Here is a 24,271-nt window from a genome sequence, read left to right on the forward strand (position 1 = left end):
GGTAGATGGTGAATGCTAACTGAAGGCCACAGACTAGGTGCTAGAGTTCTTGTTATTGGAAAGAGTACAGCTAAAGTGCACGTTCCGTTTCATACTTTAGTAGGCAACAGTGCTGAAGCTATGCAACTACTGCCATCACAGAAGCCTCAATCCACACATTTCACAGTGCCGTTGTTTTTGAACGGCAACTGTTTCTACAGAGTAACTATTTTATACATTACAATTACAACTTCCGGAAGTACAGTTATGTCAAATACCATATTCTTTGTGCACATTTGTGCTTTCAATGTGCGGCAAGACATGTTCCAGTCAAGAACACAACAGGTGTGCTGTGGCAGCTGATCGCAGAGAAGTGTCCCTCTGCTCGTTCAGTGTTAATAGGTTCGGCTATACTACAACCTCCACATAATACTGACAGCATATTCTGCAACCTAAAAGTACAATACTATGTAAAATCAATTACATGACGCATACCTATGCCTTTCACAGGTAACCCACAATTTTTCCAGACGCAAATGCAGCCAGCAGGCTCTTTTTTGTAGCACTGCCTACTCTGTATGAAACGAACTATAGGTATTCCTCTTTGCAAGTGCACATGTAGTAGCTCAACATGACTGGCTTGCACGGCCACGGTGGAAGTTCCTTTAGAAAAGGGAAGCCATCACCAAGCCTCCCGTATGCACCTGTTTAGACACACCTGCCTGTCGGCCAGCAGGCATGCGCACGAATCGATCCGACATGAAATACCCCTCCATTGTGCCATTGTACAGCAGCACTTGGTCTATATACTTAACCTGGGATGGATATTTGGCATCTTCAAAAAGACATGGGCACTTTCATTCCGTTGAGTACCCCCAATTTCTTAAAAGTGCATGCACACGTTAAGAAGGTTAAGGCAAAAATTAGGATGGCTTTAACTTGACATTTCTAAGCAAGGTATGCACTGTATACAGCCCAGCAAACATTTCATTGACAAGAGCTGTTGTGTACTGAAACGCAATTATTATAAAAAACACCCCAAAGAAGCATAAGGGCTTTGTAAAACCAGCTTCTGAGCAAAGCAGAGGGCTGTTGCTCTAACAAGTTCACTGTTGTCAATATGACATATAGTAAAGAACCAACACACAAACAGGTATTTACAGGTATATACAGGCATACGTAAGGAAGGTATTCTTGAGTGATCAGTTTTGGCGATACAATCACTTTTCCAGGTTTTCCCATCACTCAGTTCGATATGCCCAGAAGCATAGATGATGATGATGATGATATGAGGTGTTTAATGGCGCAAGGGCCAGGTGTGGCCAAAGAGCGCCATGACAAGTGGTGATGTTGACGATCCCAGAAGCATAGAGACTCCAGTATTCCTGCACTCTAAAAACAGTTGACACCTTTCTGGGACAAGTCTTTGCCCCACAACAATAATCAGCTATCTTGCTTGTGTTTCCTTTCTTGATAACTCTGCACTCACTACTTTTTGTAAGGAATGCTACGTCACGCTTATCACATGTATGCTGTTCATGACCTGTATCATGCATCATCAACATCAGCCTGGTTATGCCCAGTGCAGGGCAAAGACCTCTCCCATACTTCTCGAACTACCCCGGTCATGTACTAACCGTGGCAATGCTGTCTCTGCAAACTTCTCACCGCCCACCTAACTTTCTGCTGCCCCCTGCTACGCTTCCCTTCCCTTGGAATCCAGTCCGTAACCCTTAATGACCATCGGTTATCTTCCCTCCTCATTATATCGGTTATCTTCCCTCCCTCCTCTTCCCTCCACACATTTTTCAATTCAAATATGTGCGAAACAACAAGTGCTGTCAATAGACAATAGAATTTTAATTTAGGGCTCAATTTTCTTTTTTTCTCCAATTATCAAAAATCAACAGTGATGTACAAAGATTACAAATTCGGAACTGTGCAGTAAAACCAGCTATCCCAGTTTTGTAAACTATGTTCGAGCATCTAAATAGACAAATGTGACGTACAAGTTTCCAGCTTACACACCATTTTTATTTATTTATTTATTAAAATACTTTCCAGGCCCAAAGACATTACAGAAAGGAGTGGTATACATACGAGGTTTACGAGGGTTCTGTGAAAGTCCTACTCACAAATAAGTGGTACTATTCAGAGCAGCATATAAAACATAAATTTTGTCTCCTTTAATGTCACAATAGAGCACAGTTTACACAAGTGATATATACTTTTAATTGCTAAGGTATAGAGTCGTAAATTTGACACTCGAGTTTTTCGAAGTTTAGCAATTTTCAAGAATTTTTCTTTAAAAATTCATGGCCTAAATGAAATATCTACGAACTACAACAGATAAGCTTGAACTGCTTTTTTGTGCTTAATTAACCAAGCCTCATCAAATACATTTCAGCATTCCTCTTAACATCCCAAAGCAGCAGTGGGCATAAATGACACTCGAGACTGCCCATTAATTTTTTTTACCCTCTGGAAAGCATCATACATGAGCATTTTTTTGCACACCGCCTTAATCAAAATGTGGTATCTGCAGCCAGGACTAAAACCAGAGATCTCACGCTCACCGCATGTGCACATCATGCAAAAACAACTGAAAATAATGATGCAGAGCTTCACTATGTTTAAGGGACACAAGCATAATGATTAAAATACTGTACCTCACCTCGGCACATTAATTAAAATTAAAAATTAAATTATGGGGTTTTACGTGCCAAAACCACTTTCTGATTATGAGGCATGCCGTAGTGGAGGGCTCCGGAAATTTCGACCACCTGGGGTTCTTTAACGTGCACCTAAATCTAAGTACACGGGTGTTTTCGCATTTCGCCCCCATCGAAATGCGGCCGCCGTGGCCGGGATTCTCTGCACATTAAGGAAGTGCTGACATATCTCAATAGGAACAGGAAACTTCAAAGTTGCCGCATTGGGAGCAGGGTGACAGCAACGCACGCACTTCATATCCTGTATCAGTTTGCTATCTAGCCTCGTTTCGATGAATGTACCGGTGTTGGTGGCTTTCTGTTGCATAATTTCGCTTCCCATGTGAGTGCATGAGCAATTTTTCAGTATATAGTTCATGTTTTTCATAAAACCTTCAGTTGATAGCAGTGCTCGTGTTGTGCTTGCACCCTATGTCTCCGTCTCTTTATGCGCCACGTTTCACGACTATATCTTAGAAGTCGCAGAATCTATGAAATGCTTCTCAAGCATAGAACAATCACTTTCGATAACAGTCCTGAACGTTGGCAAATGTAAAATATCTTAACTTGATGCTAAAGTTGTACAAAAATGCCAGTCCTGATGTCACTGACATCATCACCCAGAGCAAAATTTCTTGACATTGTGTAGCAATGAGGCTAATGTGGCGACATTTCTCATAAAAAGCCAAGAGTGCCACCCACATTTCCTCTCTACTGTATTCACACGTGGCAGCCAGTGTATTATGACATCATTACCCACCCAAGGCCTGGGTATTGAAAACAAGATTAACCCTTTTCATTGTTAGAAAGTTTCTCTGCCAGGCACACTTATCTTACCAATCGAAGCACCCACCATCGTTCAAATGAAGACAAAATGTCAGCTGCACATCATGCAGGGAGGGGCTTGCCGCTTGTACATGCTCTCATCACGACAGCCACGTTTACATTTCCCATATCATAACACAAGCGAGCTGTGCTTGATGACTATGATGTCATATTAGTTGGGCAAACTGCTACACAGAACAGCTAGCTTTACAATTATGAAAAGTGTCTATTGGGCTGTAAAAAAGTATGATATAAATAATATAGGCCACTGAAGTTTGCCAGTTCTAGGGTTTGAACTCTGGTGTTTAAAGTCCTGAAGCTGCAAAACGGGCTATGAGGGGGGGGAGGGGGGGGGGGGGGCTCCGAATTACGTTTGACTGTTTCGGTTTTTTTTAATGTGCATTCAAAGCATGGCACACGAGCATTTTTACATTCCACCCCTAAAATGCAACTTCCGCAGCGGGGAATCAGACCTGCAACCTCGTATTTAGTAGCAGATTGCTATGGCCATTGAGCTAATGTTGCGGGTTTAAAGAGCCCAGACTCCTAATTTAAAGGGAAAAAAAAATTCCAAGTCAGAAACACTATGCAGATGCTTCTTCAAGTAGACAAGATAGCTTGCAAGGGGCTCTGTGTGAAGCCATATTAGGTGGCTTGCCCATCCCATCCCCACCCTAACCAAACTGACAGAAATGTCAACAGCTTAGAACAATCTCCTTCCATCACTGCCTTTTCACATTTTCATGCAGACAAAGAACTTTGTGCATAAAATTCATCAATTGACAGAAAACATGACAGAAGTTCCCACGAATGATGTCAACAGCTGTTGCAACATGGAGCATGCACGCAAGTGCAACCATGTTGTCGATGACTGGGACAACGCATCATTTTTCGTTCACGAAAGAAATGCGACGAAGAGGTTATTACTCGAATCTTTACTAATACAAGCGATACTGATGCACCGGCACATGGCACCTTGCTTAATTCCCCATCAATAAAGCTATTAAGCTGCATACTTATACCAATTATGAGCTTATGCCTACTGCAATGTGGACAAGGAAGAATCATGCAGATGTATTTGTAGTGTGGCTTACTGTTTGAGTTGAACTTCATACCATGTCCGGGGGTTCAGGGTTGTACTACGAATCCACTCAGAAGTGATGAACTTAATGAAATATGAACAAATACTTGCCAAAACCAGCAAGCATTGGACAAGCCTAATTTCAGAACAAAAGCAAGACAAGTGGGGTCACGATCTATGTGTGATTACTTGCCACAATGCTGCAATGTAAGCAACGGGAAAATTTCCACTCGCATGACAGAGCATGTGCAGTGTTGACCAAGTGAATGAACAAGTCTGCAAGGTGATATTAATTTTCCTGTGGGGATACAATCTGCATCCTGCATGCTTTTATGACCAATTTGAACTTCCTGCGCAGCCTCCAGAATTGCTAACAAGGGTCGCTTTCTGTAAGTATGCATCAAGTGAACTGTCCATTTTTCAAAAGATGAATTGCCAACAGAGACAGCACACTAAGAAAGAACAAAGACAGGACAAGGTGCTACTTGAAACTGTTTGCTGAGGTCAAAAGCGGCTGAATATATAGCCACGGGGAGAGAGGAAGAAAAAAAGAGGGAGCACTGATTACGTGAATGCGCATGTGCGAGAACACAGAAGATGTATATGAAGGGAATCCCAAGATTAACCAAAATCTAAAACTTATCTAAAAACATGCTTTCATTTGTGTAAATATTCAGAGACAGGCTTTCCATGTTTGGTTTTGGGTGCCGCTTCGAAGGCGTTGAAAAAAGGTGAAAAAAGAAAAAGAAGCAGTGAAGATGGTCAAACATTTGAAAAGAAAGCTAAACCAGTGGTGATACCATATATACACAAAGTGGCACATAATCTTAAACACATCACCATGAAATACAAAGTTCCCGTGGCTTTTTCCGTGCCCCAAAAACTTGCTACTTTGTACCGTCTGATTAGATCTGATGACTAAGAAAGTAGAGTGCTCCATAAAACTTACAAACCCCTTTGTGAAGTGTGAACGAGGTTGTATATCGCATACCGCTAAAGTGTGGGAAAGAGTATATCGGCCAAACTGGTTGATGGATTAATGAACGCCTGCGGCAGCACAAGCTTTCGCTGAAAAATGGTTATGGCTCAATCTTGCCACTTCATTGCAAGGACTGCGGGAATGAGAACAAGCAAGTTGGAGGACAACCAGATGTTAAAAAAAGAAAAGCCTGCGTGAGCACCCCGTCTCGGAATATTAACACAAATGAGAGCATGTTTTTAAATCTGTTTTAGATTTTGGTTAATCTTGTGATTCCCTTGATCTACATCTCCTGTGTGTGCACTCACATAATCAGTGCTGCCTCTTTTTTTCCTCCCCCTCTTCCCATGGCTATATATCCAGCCGCTTTTAAACTCTATGAACAGTTGCAAGTAGCACTTTGTCCTGTCTTTGTTCTTTCTTAGTGTGCTGTCTCTGTTGGCGCTTCATCTTTTGAAAGCTATGAACCAACTAGCCCCACAACGTGTTCTAACAAACTCCATTTCAGTGTGCACTGAATGGCTAGAGCTTCAGAGACGGCGCTGATGACTGGTGCCTGCACAACCAGTTTCAAGCTCAATTCAACGAGTGCGCGCTGAAATGGACAGCCCACATAGTGGACACTTACAGAACACTACTCCAGATGTGTGAATTGTTTTCAGAAGCCTAGAGTCCAGAAGCTTTTGTTTTAGTTAGGGGCAATGTGCATTCGAGTAAGCCCCTGTTCACCATTTTAAATAGTGCAGAAAATAGACTGCGGAACTCAAAACTGCCAACAAACCCATACATTCATGCTAACAGCCCCGAGCTCAGTGTAGAGTGCCATGTCAAGCATGGGGATGCAGTCAATGAGGCCAGACAGATCTAACTGCAAAGTGTTATGAAATGCACGAGTGAACGAGTTAAAAAGAATCAGAACCGAAGAATTAATAAACAACACCCGACTTCTGTCATCGGGACTATTTAGCTGTGCTTTGCTGATCCACTGAATAATGTGCTCCTCAACTTTTGGCAAATATGCGGGCCACATGAGAACTACGACAACACCAGAGAAGACATTGATCAGGGACTATCTGCCCCCATAACCAATGAATGACCTTTAGAAATATTCATCCAGCTACAACGAAACTTCTCCAATCTGTTCACTTCCTACAATTCTTAGTAGGAACTGAACAAATTTTGCTTAATTAGGCCCGAGCACAATTTCCAGTGACAAAAAAAATGGGGTTTTACGTGCCAAAACCACTTTCTGATTATGAGGCACGCCGTAGTGGAGGACTCCGGAAATTTCAACCAGCTGGGGTTCTTTAACATGCACCTAAATCTAAGTACATTGGTGTGTTGGCATTTCGCCCCCATCGAAATGCGGCCGCCGTGGCCGGGATTTGATCCCGCAACCTCATGCTCAGCAGCCCAACACCATAGCCACTGAGCAACCATGGCAGGTAATTTCCAGTGACAAAAGTGCAGGTAAAGTAGTACAGGGTGCACAACCTTAAGTCTGTTCTCACTGATAATAGAAACGGTGCGAACAAGACGACGATTGAGTGAAATGACACAGGACACTCCGTCGTCGTCTTGTTCACGCTGTTCCCATTATGAATGTATACCAACTCGCCCAACTTTCCACTTCAATTCTGTTCTCACTGACTGAATAAATTGAATGTTGCATGAGGAAAGCTACAGGGATTGTCCATCATTATACAAATGAAAAATAAATGTGCAAGAAAGGCTCATCATCCGTGCTCTATACCTTCTGCACCTGACATTGAGGAGTTTCTCATAATTTTTCCGTCAACAGACAAATGATAGAAAACAAGCGCCATGTGCACTTTTCTCTCACTACAACCAATTCAGCATGACAACATGTATGACATGGCTGAAGCAAGGTGCACAAATAAAACTCAACCTTCAGCTTTCTTGGTTACGGTACAGCATATGGAAGCGGGCTCAAAACCAATGTGCAAGCAAAGAATACAGAGTGCGCAAACAAAGAAGCTTCCCCTTAATTTGCTGTGAAATCAACAAGCTATGTCTTTTCAGTAAAGTTTCCTACCCTGAGCAAAGAAACTGCTCAAGCATGCAGCATCTCTGGGTGCTTAGCATGTTTGCTCATTTGGAGATTCTCTCATGAGGAACAACCCAGTTGCACCACTGTGAAATTGGGCAATTCAAATGTTACCCCGTAATGGGATCGCAATGGGCGCTGCACGATTGGGTCATTGCTTCACACCTGCATTTAAAAACTAGCAACGATTCCATGTCGTGTGTGGAATTAAAACAAGCTGCTTGCTGATAATATGCTTAAGTCTCGTTTTTAAGAGGCCAGTCTCGATAGCACCAAACTGATCTTAACACGTGAGTCCACGTTTTCGCAGCGAGGTGACCGCAAAAACCTAGCGAGCAGAACGTCGAAGAACCCAATCGTCGAAAACACGGGCAGCAACCAAACGGGCAACCACATGGCGTGCATTTCCAGGTGCACTTAAAAGGCGCAAATTAAAAATGCAGTTATGGGTAGAAAGTAATAGAATACTCGGACAACTTCAGAAAGGGTTCAGAAGTGGTAGGCGCTTAGATGATAGCCTGTTCGTGCTTACCCAGTGCGTAGAAATAGCTAAGGTGGAAAATAGACCTTTTAGCCTTCCTGGACATAAGCGGTGCATAGAACAACGTGAACAGGGAACTCCTGTGGAACATATTAAAAGATGAAGGTATCGGTCATGAGGTAATTGATTTTCTACAGGAAATATATCGAGAAAATAATGTTGAAATAATATGGGAAGAAATTAAGAGTACAACAACTGTCGAGGTACACAAAGAATTAAGGCAAGGTTGTCCTCTTATCACCGCTGCTGTTCATGCTTTCTATGATAAGTATGGAAAGAAGGCTACAAGGAAGCAATCTACGGTATAATCTGTCATACAGATTAGGCGGAACGGTTGTTAAGCAATGACTACCGGGTTTAATGTATGTGGACAATACTGTACTGTTAGCAGATAGCCGGGAAGATTTGCAAACTTTGGTTAATTACTGTGGAGACGAAGGGGACAGTTTAGGTTTAGTGCAGCTAAGTCCGGTGGGATGTTTTTCAACAATACAACTGATCAGGAGCTTACAATACAAGGCCATGAAATACCCTTAGTGGCCGAATACAAATATCTCGGGGTAAAAAATACAAATATCTCAGGGCAGATGTATACGGAAAAGCACAAACAGCCTCTCATAGCAAAAGGGTGAAGAGATGCCGGTATAATGAAACACAGGGCATTGTGGGGTACAGCACATAGGAGGTATTGAGAGGTATTTGGAAGGGAGTAATGGTGCCGGGGCTTACTTTCGGGAATGTGGTCCTGTGCTTAAGGGCAGAAGTTCAGTCGAGACTAGAAGTAAATCAGAGAGCTGTTGGAAGATTAGCAGTAGGGGCCCACGGGAAAACTACAAATGAAGCAGTACAGGGGGATATGGGATGGGCATCATTCGAAGCACGGGAATCTCAGAGTAAAATCCTATACGAAAAACGCCTGAGGAAATTCGACGACAACAGGTGGGCAGCTAAGGTATTTAAATACCTACACAGAAAGAGCGTTGACTCACAATGGCGGAAAAGAACTAGGAAGCTAACCAGTAAGTATGCCAGACAAGAGGACGGAGAAAAACAGAGCATTAAACGACAGGTTAAAATGCGGAAGGTAAAAATTGGATAAATTCAATGGAAAAGAAGCATAGTGTGGAACTATATCGATACCGGAAACAGCAGATCAGGAAGGAAGCGTTTTATGATAACTCAAGAGGTAGTGCCCACTCTGAAGCTAGGTCAGGATGTCTTAGAATGCGGAGCTATAAAAAGAAAGTTAACGAAGAAGAAGACACATGTACTGCGTGTGGTAAATCTACAGAAACAATAGAACACCTCATACTAAAATGTGATGGTATCCATCTCGATGTTGATGCAGGCACAGTCAAGCTTCCTGAGGCCCTAGAGTTCAGCGATAACAATAGTCATGTAAATAAATATGCGGTGGAAATTAGCAAAAAGCAATTGGAGGATTGGTGGCTCAAAAGCAGAGAGGTGACACAAGGTTAAAAGTGTAGGATGACGTATTTAAAGAAAATGGCGAATTTTAATAACTTACAACACAGTTAAACAAAAATAAAAAGCTGAGCATGGTGGCAACTGCCATCACCCCGCTTCAAAGGGGACGCTCCTACCTTCGATCCATCCATCCATCCATCCACCCCCACCGTGCGTCTATTAATGCAACACTGCGCAACTACAATCGCGGTAGAAAACCGCGTTAACGGCGTCGCCGGCGAAAGCAGGTGCAACGTATCGCGCACTTCGCCTACCGTAACGACGTGGTTCTTGCGCAGCGCCAAAGGGACGCACCCAAATAGGTGTCCTGCGAGGATGCCGTTATACGGGGCAGGTTAACTTCTGGCACAGTGCAGTAGCAGATTGCTCGTGGAGGGCGATAACTGCACCGAAAGCTTGCAGCAGAAGCTGGCACAAGTACATAAGTTGTGCAAGGCACCGCGATCGGTTCGGCCGGTGCTGGAAGACGCGAGCGAAGGGTTCGTGCAGGAGAAATGAAAGGTCCGTTTACCGGCTGTACTCGACGCGCCCATGCTACGATGGTACGACGGCAGCTGTGGCAGGGCACTCGGCTTCCAACGCAATCCAGGGGGGGACACCTCGCTTCCGACGCCCCGAACGGTGACCGAGCTAGGGCCGAGGCGCGGCTACCCACTCGAGCGTCGTCTGCCTGACGTCAAGACCCCGAGCGAGGCCGGGGAAAAACGAGGCGACACGTTTCGGCAGCCGAGCTCGCGCGCGCCGCACGCTCCACTGGTGCGCTTCCGAAAAAAGACCACACCACAGCGACACCGCGGTGGTGGCACACTTCGCAAAAGCGCACTTTTTCGTCTTTTGTGTTCGCGTCTGCTGTTCGCCTACGCTGGCGGCGACACGGGCCCGGTGCCTCGCGTCGCCGTGGTCTTCTGCAGCGTGACGCAACGCTGCAGCGGGACTGTGCCCCTCCTATGGTTTTTTTTTTTTTTTTCCTTGTCGCCCCGTCAAGGAACTCGGAAGGACGTCGTTTCGGAAGCTCCGGGAACAAGATTGCTTTCGCTGTGGCTGCCGCGGTCGGCATGGCTGCTGGCTGCGCCAACGGCGTTGCCCACCCACCTCGATCACTTCCGAGCAGCGAATTTCCAGCGACGCGATACAAGGGTACATTATTCACCAAAAAAAACGCAAAATAAAGAAAATGGGGGGGGGGAAGGGGGGTGACACTTGGTAGTGAGCTTCCCGGATGACCAGCAGACCCTTATCTGAAACTGCGCCGCGGGCTTGCGTGCCCTCATCGCGTATTTTGATGCGGGTCGCAACGCAGAACGAAGAAGTGTCACACAGAAGGTGATTGACCACAGCGTCGACCCGAACCGGTGGCACGGGAAAAAAAAAAATAATCGCGCCCGCGGCATGTTCCTTATCGCGGAGTCCACATGCGACGCATAACCGCGTCGCCACCTCCGTCGGACAGGGAACCCCACAAGCTGAAAGCTCTGTTACAACTGGCCTTGCTTCCTTTCTTTTTTACCCGAATAGTTAAAGAAACGATAAAAGTGCATCTATGCAATAAAAACATCGACTAAGACAATTTGCACGGGAGGGGGTGGAGAAGGTGGCAGACCTTGCGCCGGGCGGCTATCGAGGCGGCGACCAAACCAAACAGCACAGGCGAGCACGCACACCGCACAGCTTTCGAGCAAAATAAAACAAGCGCGTGACTGAGGCTTACAAAGGGCCCCGGAGGAAGTGACGGTCAGGAAGGCGCCCCACGTGGGCACGAACGACAAAACAGCACAAAACACGAAACTGAAATGTGTAGTCCGTACGCGATCAAATACCCGCTCGCGACGGAAACACACATACTGCACATAATTAAAGGGGTGGGGGGATGCAAACGCTTTGAGGAACTTTGGTCAAAGTTAGTCTTTATTCTATGCTTTGGTAACAGGAGCTTGTAACAAAACAAAACGGAGAAGCCCGTGGGGTGAGCACGGTGGTGGCAAGCAGTGGTAGACGGAAATGACGCAAACAAACCTTCACGGAACGGCGAAGAGGAACGTAATATGCAAGACCGAAACACAACAAAATGCACGCAAATAGCGCAGCTCACTGTTTTTTCTTCGCCTGTCGCAGGCACAGACGACAGCAGTGACGTCAGTTCTCGGGATTATGCCGACCACCTTTTCCTGCTAATGACCGGGTACGGAACAAATGTATCAGTATTTCCCGCAATCAACGGAGGTCACTTTGGGTGGCCTGAAGTTGGAGCGAAGCTGTAAGATACACATATCTTCGATTTCATTTCTTTCTTCGGGTGCGGCGATTATTCGCAATACATCGATCTCGTCAAAGGACAAGTACCTATGAATTGCGTCACATTTCGCGGAAAGGAGCCGCCGATCGAAATAGCGCCGTTAAATTGATTAGCCGACATGCATTTGTCAACGCTGGCCACATCGACCAGCCCATGGCTCAGAAAGAAAAAAAGCCTCTCGCTGACAGCTCCAGAGCTCACACGAAATTTCGTCGTAAGGTCTGGCGGACATGCATGCCATGAAAGTCGCGCAGTCGGAAGAGAGAGACGTCGAATGGCTATCGGGGTTCGGCTGGCCATAAAAGCCAGTCGGTGGCACAATGTCCAACACGTCGCTTCTTGCAATTCGACGTTCACTGCTAAAGTGCGCAGCGATGACGCGGATTTCGCGAGCAAAGGCCCACGTGAGGATAGCAGGTCAGAGTCCAGCGCTAAGAAAACCGATCGGTGCGCGATGACTGGACGCACGTAGGCACCCGCGATGGAAAGAGCCAGCGCCAAGCGGGGACGGATCCTCTATCTGTCAAGGCTTCGCTGGCGGGGTGTCCTTTCGTGGGGCCGCTCGTTAGCGGCGCGCCGAAACAAAAGGACCTTCCGCTGGAAGGACGGCTGCGGGCCGTGCCGATGGCAAAACCGCGACGCTCAATGGCCCAGCTGACGGCGGCCTCGGCCGATGGCGCAGGGACAACCACAGCACGGACATTTCATGCACAACGCGCCATTCACGACACTCGGGAGCACATCACTCGTCCCAATCGACGACACGCGACGTCCGTCTGTAGACGGCGTTCTCGAAACACGCAACGTAGAATAAAGAGACGCGAGCTCGCGGAAGAGCGACAATACAAAGGACGGCGGCTCTCCTGCGCACTGCGATGTGGGGTGGCGATCGCGCTTACCTCAGTTTGCCGACGCTACGTTCATCCAACAGTTTTCGGGCGACAGTCATTCCGACGGGCCGGACAGATCGCACATACTTTTCAAGCCCTTTACGCAGTCATCATCGTCGTCGCAGGCAATGGTCACAAACACACAACACAGCCGACGCTGCCAGACGGCAGCCGGAACTCGTCGGGTCGGGGCGTGCAAGCAAGGGGGTCGGCGGCTCAAAACAGCAGGGCCAGGCGGGCGCTCTAGCAACGACGGCACACAACCGAGACACCGGAGGACGACAAGCCGCTTCGCTGTGGTTTCATCATCCCGGGAGGACTGCGGCTATCGCGAGGCAGCGCAGACCTCCGTGGGGTTGCCGCACAGACTCTGACTGCTGGTGCCGCTGCTAGCACTCGGAGCTCAACGCCAACATGTCCTCCGCTTCACCCCGTTTCCTTCTCGGGCCTACGGGCCGCGCAGGGGACGGAGAGACCGGCTGGGGATGTCGGAAACGAGAGGCTAACGCAGACTCGGATTGGCTCCGTTTGACCTCAAAAATACTAAAACAAAAACAGACTTTGCATGGCTTGGCTCGGCTATCTTCTGTATTGTACAAAAATTGTGGCACAACGTGACGTCCATCGTAGGGATTTCTGTATGCTAAAGTATGGTCTTTGATATTCGCTTTTGTTGCTCACAGAAAGCCGTCGCTGTGAGATTTGTAGATTAAATGGCCAGCCATCGCCATCAATTTATGGTTATGGAACTTAACATTTTGAGAGTTGTGGCGAGTTCTTCCGCCTTGCAAGCGCCGCTTTGAACATGTGAATAATCTTAACCATTCCTGAATTCACATCCGTTGGTGGCGCATCGGCCACTAATTGGTGTCCAAACAAAACCCTAACGTTGTTTGTGCTGCCGCATATAACCATAGAGACCTATATAAACTTGATTCAGCCAGCAAAAGCAACGAGACGTTCACTTGAGGGATCGCCGGCCATTTGTGCGCAAGCGCGAGTAAGAGCGGGCCCGAGAGAGAAAATCTGGGGGCTTTTGCTTCTTGAATATATGACTCTGCCTAGGCACTAAGGAAGAGGTTTCGCGCGTATTGTAGGGGTTTGTTCCTAGGCGTGCCGGCATTGTGTAGTCGGGTGGCGTTTGTTTACGCTTGGACTCTGGCTGCCGGCACGGTAAAATAGGTGAAGCAGCGGGCACTGACGCCCGATTTGGCGTCCGCTGTGGCAGACAGACTGTCTCGCGCCTGCGGCGCTCGTGCAAAGCCAGTTGAGCGCAAGTGGCTGAAAGGCGCCAGTGACGATGACTGACTCAGCACCAGCGCCGCAGGCGCGAGAATGTCTGTCCGATGTACCTTGAGAGGCAAAGTTCTGACTGGTGTTGCAGAAGTCGCGGGGCGCGGTGGTGCTGAACTTCACAAGTTGGCGGCTGGACGCAATTATGTTTATTCAATCCTGGTTTTACTAATTGTAAGGGCGTGTCATTATTCGCATTATTGGCGGCGCCTCTATGGCCCAGGACAACGACGCTAGAATCCGGACGCGTATATTAACCCGGACTGGTCCGTGGGTTGGGGCTCGCCGAGGCCTGCGCGTGCAGGCACGCGCAGGCCTCGTATGAGATGGGATGTCCGCCATCGCGGACAGCCAATTTTTATGGGAACGCCCCCTTGCACGCTGGCACGCTTCGGCCTCCGCAGCCCCAACCCCCGGGCCGCCTGCTTCCAGCTTTGATCCCCCCGCTACGTACCCGTTGGCTGTCCGCGAGATCTTGCGCCGCCTGTTTTATTATAACATCAGGTGCTCTCCTGGAGAAGTGCTTGTAAAACATCCAATCTATCGTCGCGACGAAAAAAGCGACCCGCGACTTATACAACACCAGTCAGAACCTTGCCCCTTCAGACACAGCGATCACCAAATGAGGCCTCCGTGCTCACTTTCGCGTGGCTGCGGCGCTTGTGCTGAGTCAGTCATCGTCATCGGCACTTTTCAGCCACTTGCGTTCAACCGTGGTTGCTAAATAAGGCGCTCTGCCTTCTACATTTTCAATATATGCGGCCCGGTCGCTACTGCTCCCACAGAAACAACTGTGATGTTATTTACAAGGTACATTGCCGTAAGGTGCGAGAAAGCTATGATCCGCCACGACTGATATAGCAGGAAAGTCGCATGGTGCGACACGGTCAGTTCAACACAGCGGTCGTCAAATCGGGCGTCAGTTCCCGCTGCTTCACCTATTTTGCCGCGCCGGCAGCCACCGTCAGAGCGTAAACAAACTCGGCCACACTGAGCTATGCCGGAATGTAGGGGACAAGCGCATACAATGTGTTAAAAAAGCTCCTCCGTAGTGCCTAGGCAGAATCATATATTCAAAGAGCCCCCAGATTTTCTCTCTCACACCCGCTCTCAGTCGCGCCTGCGCACAAATGGCTGGCGATCCCTCAAATGAACGTCTCGTGGCACTGACGCCCGATTTGGCAGACTCAATCGGGGAGACCGGGAAGTCTTTACCAAAGTAATCTTCGTGGCTTGTCTGGCGATCTCCTTCAACGTGCCAGCAGGCGAAATGAAGTAGAAACATATAGTCTAATCGAATGGTATTTGCTAGTCAGATCGTATTCGACTTCAGAATTCACTATTAAAAATGATTGAATAGCCGTTTGCGTTCGAATGTAAAGAATAACAGCACTTTTGAAACCTCTAAGGTGAGGGGCCGATGCAAGTGAGGACTCTTATTGTGAGTGAGAGTCGTGGCTGTTGCGCAGAGGCGCACCAGTTTCTGAGAGAATTAACGCACGGGCGCTAATCGGTTCTGGTGAACAAGTTCCTCACTGTCATTCAATATAAACGCCCCATTTTGGGACAGCCTGTAAATCTGCAAACTTGATTCGGGCCAGGAAAACAATTTTTTTTTTTTTACAGTCTCACCATGTCTGGAAGATTGTAACCCATTAAAACTGGGTGCTCAATGTAATACCAGACTTATCTTCTTCGACGAACACGGCAGGCCTACAAATATGTTTACATGTATGTGAGGCATGTCGTTCCTTTAAATGCTTCGGTATTGTTCTTATGATAGTGCACCGGATAACTGAAAGCAGCCGTTTATATTGCACAAGCTGCTTAGTTGAGAGGACGTACAGTCGGCAACGGCATTACATTGAATGTATGATATATAAGATAAGCGTAACATGTTTTTCTCAGTAACCAGACTAGAGAATCATTTCTTTCGTTTACATCCCCAGAAAGAAGCCAAAGGACGCAGTTACCTGAATTCCTTTTTTTTTTCTTGTTCTTTTTTAATTGAACAAATTCTAGCGTTTTACCTCTGGCGATATGCTTATGAGGCACCCTGTTCATTTCTCACCACCTGGGGTTCTTTAACATGCGCCTAAGCAGAATTACGAATCCGATTCCGCGACCTGGTTTGGACACGTGAGCACGAGTTTAGCAGCGCAACACCATATCCACTTAACAGCGAATGTGTTACGCGCTACTTTCCCCACTATCGCGTCCGCATGCAGAAAAAATCCCGAAGATAGTGCAATGCCAGACTGACGTACCCGCGGCGGAGGTGACTCAGGCGTTAAGCGCTGTTAAGAACGGCCTGCTGAGGCGCAAGTTTTGCCAGCCAGGTGCGAGGGTGGCGTCGACTTTTCCTGGAAAGCCACCGTCACCCTCTAGCCAAACGGCGTCACTAAGTCTACTGTGTGCGGAGGACAATGCCGCGTCCTCGACTCTCCGTCGCAGGAGCCGAGATGAGTTCGACGAATCAGGCTTTGTGACTGAACACGCCACCGCCGACCCGGTCTGCCGTGAGCAAGGGAGTTCCCGGGGGAACGTATTTTGTAGCCCCGTCCCACGTACCGTTCCTGACGTAAGCCCCTAGTTCTGCGAAGACCGTCTGACCTCGGCTGGGGACCGTGAAGCGGTGCGGAAGCGTGTTCCGGACCGTGAAACCGGTGCGGAAGCCCTCCCGCTCAAAGGTGGCTCGTATACTGATCGAACGTTTCCCTCACCTAGGGACCGAAGGAGGACCGAGTGTTTATAAGCCGCTGTTGTGAGGCTGCTCAGTGTACTTTCCCTCGCAGTCATGCTAGACTGATGAACTGCAACGTCCTTATATAGATACTGTAAATAAACCCGTATTCCTCGTTCTCGATGAGAAGCAGTCCTTCCCTTCAACAACGTCCTCAGCGTGGATAAATTGGACGACGGCATAGGCCAGCTAACATCTAATTCATGCCCGACTCCAATCTTGACAACTGGTTACGAGTGGTGGGATTGACCTCCCAATCCTTACAGCGCATATTCATACGTGGCCGCCGATCCCGAAGATAGTACAATACCGGGCCGATCCGCGGCGGAGGTGCAGTTTTCCATTAAGATGCCCACATACACAGCTTCGCTGGTCATCCTTCAAGAGTGGAAAGGCACTGAGTTTTGTTGTTAAGCATGGACTGGACATAAAATTTGACACGGCTTACGGGCCAAAGTTTAGCGTATATAATCGCTACCTGTTTTCGGCTCCCGAGTGCCGACCGCAACAATAATAATAAAAAAAAGTGCCAATTATTCCGATTGCTGCTACGCGAGGAAGCCGGAAACATGAATTGCATGTTGCAATACAGATATTCTTTTTTTTTTTTCCATCAAAATACTTCCCGTAAATCTGAGTACAGGGAGCCGGATGGGGCCGATATGTTTTATTTGTTTGAAGCGGCAAGCACGATGTTTATGTTTTTTTTATTCCGGCTGCGCTTCGCAAGACCTACTGATGAAAAACTATATTTGCAAAAATACACACGAGGGATACATACTGCTTCAAGAACAAGAAAAATATTTGTTTTCCAAAGGGGACCGTATAATAACATAGTAGAATGAAAGCCGACACTGCGGCCACATGCACGCGCATGCCGAGCAGCATTAAAAATCAATAAAATGATTGAAAACAGCAGCGCGTGAAGCAGTACGAACGTCCCCGCTATAGAATAAAGAACAACTACCCCGCCGCGCAAAATCTCCAGCAGTTTCCAACGGCGCAACCTCTCGCAACCTTGATCCAGTTCGATCGCAGCGCCGCCACAGCATTTCTCGTCTTCGCGAGCCACACCGCAAAGCATGCGCAGCCCCAGCCATAGAATTACTTACAATAATTATTGTAAGAAATTCAATAGCCCCAGCCGCTCGTCCCACTGAGCCATATTCTAGTACACTCTAATCTCGCTTAGGATGGGTGGATGGATGTTATGAGCGTCCCCTTTGGTTTGCGCTATCAAGCTCTTGCTATTATACTGTCCAATTAAATTCTACCTAGGCTAGGCATTGACCTAGGTTAAACAATTAAAAAATAAACACAATGAACTTCCACAACCAAATTTTCTGATCCCCTATTGCGAACTGCGCTTTTGTACGTCTCCGTTTTTTGTCGTTTCCCTACTTTTCTTCCACCAATCGTCCAATCGTTTTACGGACATGTTTACTTTTCCACTTCTCTCGCTGAACCCAAGGGCTTCAAGGAGACCAGTGGTGCACAAATCGACCGCTGGGTAGACGTCTTCACATTACAATAAAACATGCTCTATAGCCATAGTTTCCCTAGTTTTACTGCAACAAGCACATGCTTCTTCTTCCCTCTTATATCTCGCTTTATATGTGCATGTTCTAAGGCATCCCGATCTCACTTTGAAAAGTAATGTGCTTCCCTTTGAGTTATCACAAATTGTTTCTTTCCCGATTTCGTTTTTTCCTCTTAAGTGGTTACTCAAGGCAGGTTTCTTTTCCATTGCCGCTACCAAGAGAGAAAGAGAAATTTATTTGCAGGAAGGCAGAGAGGTCGGCCTGAGCTATAATTTGCTCTGGCCTGCTACTCTACACTGGGGAAAAGGGACGGGGAGGGAAAGGGCTGATGAATGATGATGGTATAATTGCCGCTACCCATGAGATTATTTCAGCCTCTCTGACTTTCCGCTTGACCTTCTTTGTTGCTATATGTTGCCCACCCTACAGGCCGCATACTTGCTGGTAAGCTTCCTAGTTCTTTTCCTCCACTGTGAATCAATGTTTTTCCTGTGCAGATACCTGAACACTCTCCTAGCCCATTTACTTTCTTCCATATTCCTCAGGCGCTCTGCATACTCCATTTTACTGCGAGCTTCCCTCACTTCAAAACTAGTGCAGCCCATATCACCCTGCACAGCTTCATTTGTTGTCTTCCCGTGAGCGCACAATGCGAGGCGACCCACTGACCTTTGGTTCCCGTCGAGTCCCGATTGTACACCTGGTTTAAAGCAAACAACCGCATTTCCAAAAGTAAGTCCTGAAACCATTACACCTTTCCACATACCTCGGAGGACCTCGTACCTATTGTATCCCCGTAGCGCTCTGTGCTTCATTATGGCTGAATTTCTCTTCCCCTTTACTGTTATTGCTTTTCCTGTGTTTCCATATATCTATTGCCTTCGTTTATCCATATGGGCGTCTTGCGCTGGAGTTTGACGTATAGTAGCGGCGCCTGGTGGCGGCGCGGGAAACGACGTCTGGGTCGTACCAGCTTGGGTCGTATTGAGCCCTGGCTGTGGCGAAGCACGTTTCTAGGCCGAGTTTTGCGTCGATTCGCACTTTTTTCTGCCCTGTTGCGAGTGCGAAAAGGCTCGTAACTTCTCACAGACCACGTCGACCACGCTGCGAGCTGGTCGCAGCCTATAGTTTAACGAAAACGGACTCTCCGCCCAAGCAACCTTGGCCAACTGCCGCTGCTTGGCCGATCGTCGGGAAATGATCGTCAAACGACTATATTGGCCAGCGAAGGTTGGCGAGAGGTCGGTATGACAACGGCCGCCGCCTTTACCGGCGGGCAGTCGGCAGAGGGCGTCTTGCCAACCTCTCTGTCAGACTGACTCCCGACCCGCCAGTTGGTCGCCGGCTCGGTACGATGGCAACGCGTCGGACCAACGCCCGAGGCCGATGAGTAGCATAATTTAATTTTTATATCAATTCCTGTCTGTCGGTCTATACTTATAAAATTCTCACTAGGGAAATTTGTTATAGGTGAAGGTAATACATTGTTATGCTTACATAATTTATACTTTTCGTGACTATTACATATATACACAGCTGCATTATAGCGCAATGCGTTCAGAAACAGCGATATATGTGTGTGGGACCGTTTTCTGAAGCAATATGAAACTCGTCGTACGCGTAAATATGTGAATTAACCGGCCATGCTTCTTTAAGGGAAATTCTCGGGATGCTTGCAAGGATTAATTCTGTAAACATGCGGAATTTCACGTGGGCTGTGGTATATATTATGAATTTTCGCTAATTCTTTTTTACTGTAATTTAAACACTAAACTTCTATAAATATTTGGGGTTTAACAAAGCAAACGTCACTAAATTAAACTTGTACCTACCGCCCTAAACATGGCCTCCGAGATGCCATCATAGAGCGCCGACGAATCTCTGGGGCGGAGCGCTGAAGCGGTTAGTGCGACCAGACATCGCATCGCTCTGTTAGCGCTGCCCTCGGCGCGCTGCCACGTTCGCTGCACTGCTAGTTTTCCTCCTACTCCCTCCCACAAGCGTCTCCTCTCCAGAAATGTCACCCCCCTCTTCCACCCGGACTCTCCGCCTCCGCGCCAAGAGCTGCAACACAGAAGCGCCTTCCCCACCCACTGCATTCAGCCACCACTAAAAAGAGACGCGTTTTACGATGCTTGGCATCTTTCTTTGCCTCCCTCAAGCTCCTTTATGCATCAACTAATAGCGCTTTCACTCGTGTGAACGACAAGTGCACCAGAACATACGTATGCTCAGCCTGAAGTTAACTTATGCGAATTATTACAGACTGTGGAGCTAGGAGTCCTTGAATTCCGCTCAGCAGGCAGTACCGAGCGGTGATGCTTTCATTCCCAAACAGAAAAACTAATGCAGGCCTTGCTCCACAGTGAATTTTTTATATTTCATTTATCACGGCAAGACTATTCGTATCCTCCTCTTTTGGATATTTGACGTAAGGAAAGTGTCAGAAAACTAGTTAAACATCTATTTACTACAGCTGGCGCAGATATATTGTTTACTCAAAATGAATTGGTCAGATATGAATTCACAATTTAATATTTCGGAAGAACATGCGCGACGAGGTGATAACACTGAACGCACGCTGAGCATTTGCCAAAAGGCGAACGCGAATTGTATTGAACCAAGAATAGAACTACGGTTAGGAAAATGCATATTATGTGGAAACCGCTGGAAACAAAAAAACAGTGGCGCAAGAAAAAAAGAGGACTAGAAACAGAATGAGCCCTGTGTCCTCGTCTTTCACGCCATGATGTTTCCCATGAGCCAAATAGCCCAAGCAAACGTTATGCGACATACTAAGAATTAACTTCCCCTAATAAAAGTGCTGATGTCTTCATTTTGCAGATGACTGGGGAGCGCCAGGGGTTTTCTGTTCCTGCTTTGCTACGGGACTGTGTAACGTAAATGCATCAATAGTATAACTTCGGTGTTGCACCTACAGCAACACAATCTCGAAATCTTCTCAGCCAATCTTTTCTTCCTTTTAGTAGAAATGATTTGGCTGCTACGACGGCGCAATTCATCTGCTACGGCACCGAGTCCCACTACCCATTCTCTAAATTTTTGTTTCTTCTTTCAAGAAATGGTTTGCCAAAGGCTCGAGGATCCCTTTTTACGAGTGCGTCCCAGCAAGACTTTCTCTGTTGCACGCTTCTGCAGCAGCACTTCGCGCTCGCCCAGGTTTTCTCGCATAATTTCCGCGTGGGCGATTTTCAAATAGCAATGCAAGGTTTTCCCTCATGGTGCGGGCTGCCGATTTGACACTCGGCACGCCGCTTTCCGGTGTTCCAGTTGGGCTGGCAAGCGCTCTGTTAGGCACTCATACATAACAGACAACTGTATCCTCGCAGTAAGCGCGTTTCTCTTCGGTGCAACAAAAAATACGTTCCTTCATAAAAAATCTAACACGTATGATTTCGGCTCATATGTATATCTACAGCACACCGACCTCTTAATGGAATAGTGCTTTATGTTCACATTCATGATTTATCATTCGCTATGTGCCACTGGCTGCGCGCAATTCAGTCTAATCCTTCAGACTGAGCATGTGCCCCGGCCATGGCGGCCGCATTTCGATGGTGGCGAAATGCGAAAACACCCGTGTGCTTAGATTTAGGTGCACGTTAAAGATCCCCAGGTGGTCGAAATTTCCGGAGTCCTCCACTACGGCGTGCCTCATAATCAGAAAGTGGTTTTGGCACGTTAAAACCCCATAATTATTATCTTCTTCGGGTGATTCGTGACGGACGGCGCGGCGCTGCTCGAGACTGTGAAGTCTCCTTTCTTTTCGAACTCGCGCTGCTGCTTGCGGACGGAATGCTTTTCTCCGGAGCCTGAGGGGACGAAACTTGTTCTGGCCTTTTTTTTCTTTCTTTTTCAGCTTCTTGTTGGATCACTGGTAAAGAAAGTTGTGAGTTCGGCGGCAAGCGAACCGCCTGGTTTCCGCGACCCCGAATGTTAAGACGAACACAGCCCCCTCACTCTCCCCACCAACACGTCGCGCGAGAGCAGGCGGGGACCATTCATGCCGTGCAGGCGGCGATCATGTTACAGCGGGGCTGGGGAGAGGAGCGGGCTTCCTGCCGCCGAAACGCGCCGGCGCGCGTATACTACTCCTTGCCCCGCAAAACACACAGTGGAAAGTGCGTGATATATCCTAAGAATTTGAAAAGGCGGTAGCGCAAGAAGACACGGATGGAGACGAGAGGACAAGGATGGGTGCTGAACTTCCAAAAACATTTATTGTGAATGAATCACGAATATATACATGCTGTCCGAGCCCGGTGTAATCATCTGCGCATTCGTAAATATGCCAACTATTTGTCTGACAGCGTGATGGATGCCATGTTGACACATCCCCATGCTTACACAGCTTTTTTTTCCTCTCCTCCATCGATGATGGAAATAAAGTTCAAGTTCACTTCTAGAAATCGGTTAAGATTCTGCGATTTCCCGTATAACACGAGTTTTACTTTTCTTAATAACGAAAGTGTTTACAAGGTCGGGCGAACAGTCCCGGCAAGTCAGACAATGACTTGCCAGAAAACCTTCGAAATCTTTTCCTTCACGCGGATTTTTTTACATTGTTTGCGTGCTTCCTTAACCTATCATTAACACATCTCCCAGTATGGCCAATGTACACTATTCCGCACCTTAAAAGAATTTCATAGACTACCCCTTATGCGTATTCAATAAAAGGCGGCCTGTGCTTTATGCCGCAGTCACGTTACTGGCTTGCTTCCGGGTCGGTCATTCTACAAAGCTTTTACAGCTTATGGGGAGCAGCGAACACTCGTAACGCTGAGCCACCTTTTCCAAATTGTGGGATAGTGTGTGAACGTAAGGTATCACAGCTACATTCTGCCTACGCTGTGCGCGGGTTTCGCACGTTTGTGGCTTTGTGCGCATATTTCTCAGCAGGTTCCCTGCAGTATTCTTAGAAAAAAAAAAAGGCCTCCTCCATTGCACCCTGTGAAAGTGGATGTACAACGAAACGATTGCCGATGTTAGACGACGTTACTCAGAAACCAACCACCACTAACACCACAAGCGACGTACGTAACGCGGGCACGCATGTATACGGAAGTGCAGCATACATGGCCCCCGCCAAGCGCAAGAGCCTTATGGAACTAAATAAATCTTTGAGGGTAAATTGTCAGAAAATGCGTAAAATACAACTTAAGCACAAGCTTCAGACATGATAACTTCGGATTGCAAATCGAGTATGCGGGAAAACATAATTCTGTTACGCGGAAACTGAAAGTCAAAGCCCTTTTCTAGCTGCCATTTGGGTCTGTCTGAGTGGCCACGGCCGGTAGGTGGCGGTACCTCAGATTAGTACCACAGAGAAAGGCGGAAAAAAAAAAGCGAGCTCGCCATGCAATAGGCTGCATAAACATGCAGGGCGCCAGAAGAAAGGAAAAGCGCTTTTAAATTGAGGAGCAGTTAAATAGAGAACAAATCGGGGTGTATGCGGTTATAAAAAACGCACCTTAGAGACTTAAAAGATGCACCAGTCATTGAGAATTATGTTTGGGAAGGTTGCAACAGAACTAAATCGAAAGGAAAGGGAGGGGGGCCGGAATGTTCAAATGGGAAAAAGCATATTCAAAGTGTCAAGGGCATCTTTGGTTTTCAGGCACAATGAGTGGAAATAAAACTTGGCTGGGCTTAACGTATTTATGAACGAGAAAACATTGCAGAGAGAAGAACCAAGGCTTAGCGGAATGCCTAAGTGCTGATATTAGGCGTTTTCGGAAATAATGCCGAAATTACCCTGTTAGGTGACATGAATGCCCACATACAGGATCCAGACGTTTATACCGACAACAACAGGAAG

General features: G+C 47.2%; 1 protein-coding gene across 6 annotated transcripts in view; it reads right to left on the minus strand.

The window, feature by feature from the left end:
- LOC126530559 (uncharacterized) overlaps positions 1-13,319 on the minus strand; it is a 114,200-nt gene extending 100,881 nt beyond the window's left edge. For 3 of the 6 annotated variants that reach the window (XM_055070645.2, XM_050177821.3, XM_055070642.2), the window contains exon 1: positions 12,865-13,319. The gene's annotated coding sequence lies outside the window, so the exon portion shown is untranslated. Of the gene's footprint in view, positions 1-10,183; positions 11,247-11,272; positions 11,378-12,864 lie in introns of those variants that run through there. The other 3 variants (XM_050177818.3, XM_055070643.1, XM_055070644.2) reach the window with 3 other exon arrangements.
- Positions 13,320-24,271: the final 10,952 nt, after the last annotated feature.

This window comes from Dermacentor andersoni, chromosome 4 (assembly GCF_023375885.2).
Source record: "Dermacentor andersoni chromosome 4, qqDerAnde1_hic_scaffold, whole genome shotgun sequence".
In the NCBI taxonomy this organism is placed as follows: Eukaryota; Metazoa; Arthropoda; class Arachnida; order Ixodida; family Ixodidae; genus Dermacentor; species Dermacentor andersoni.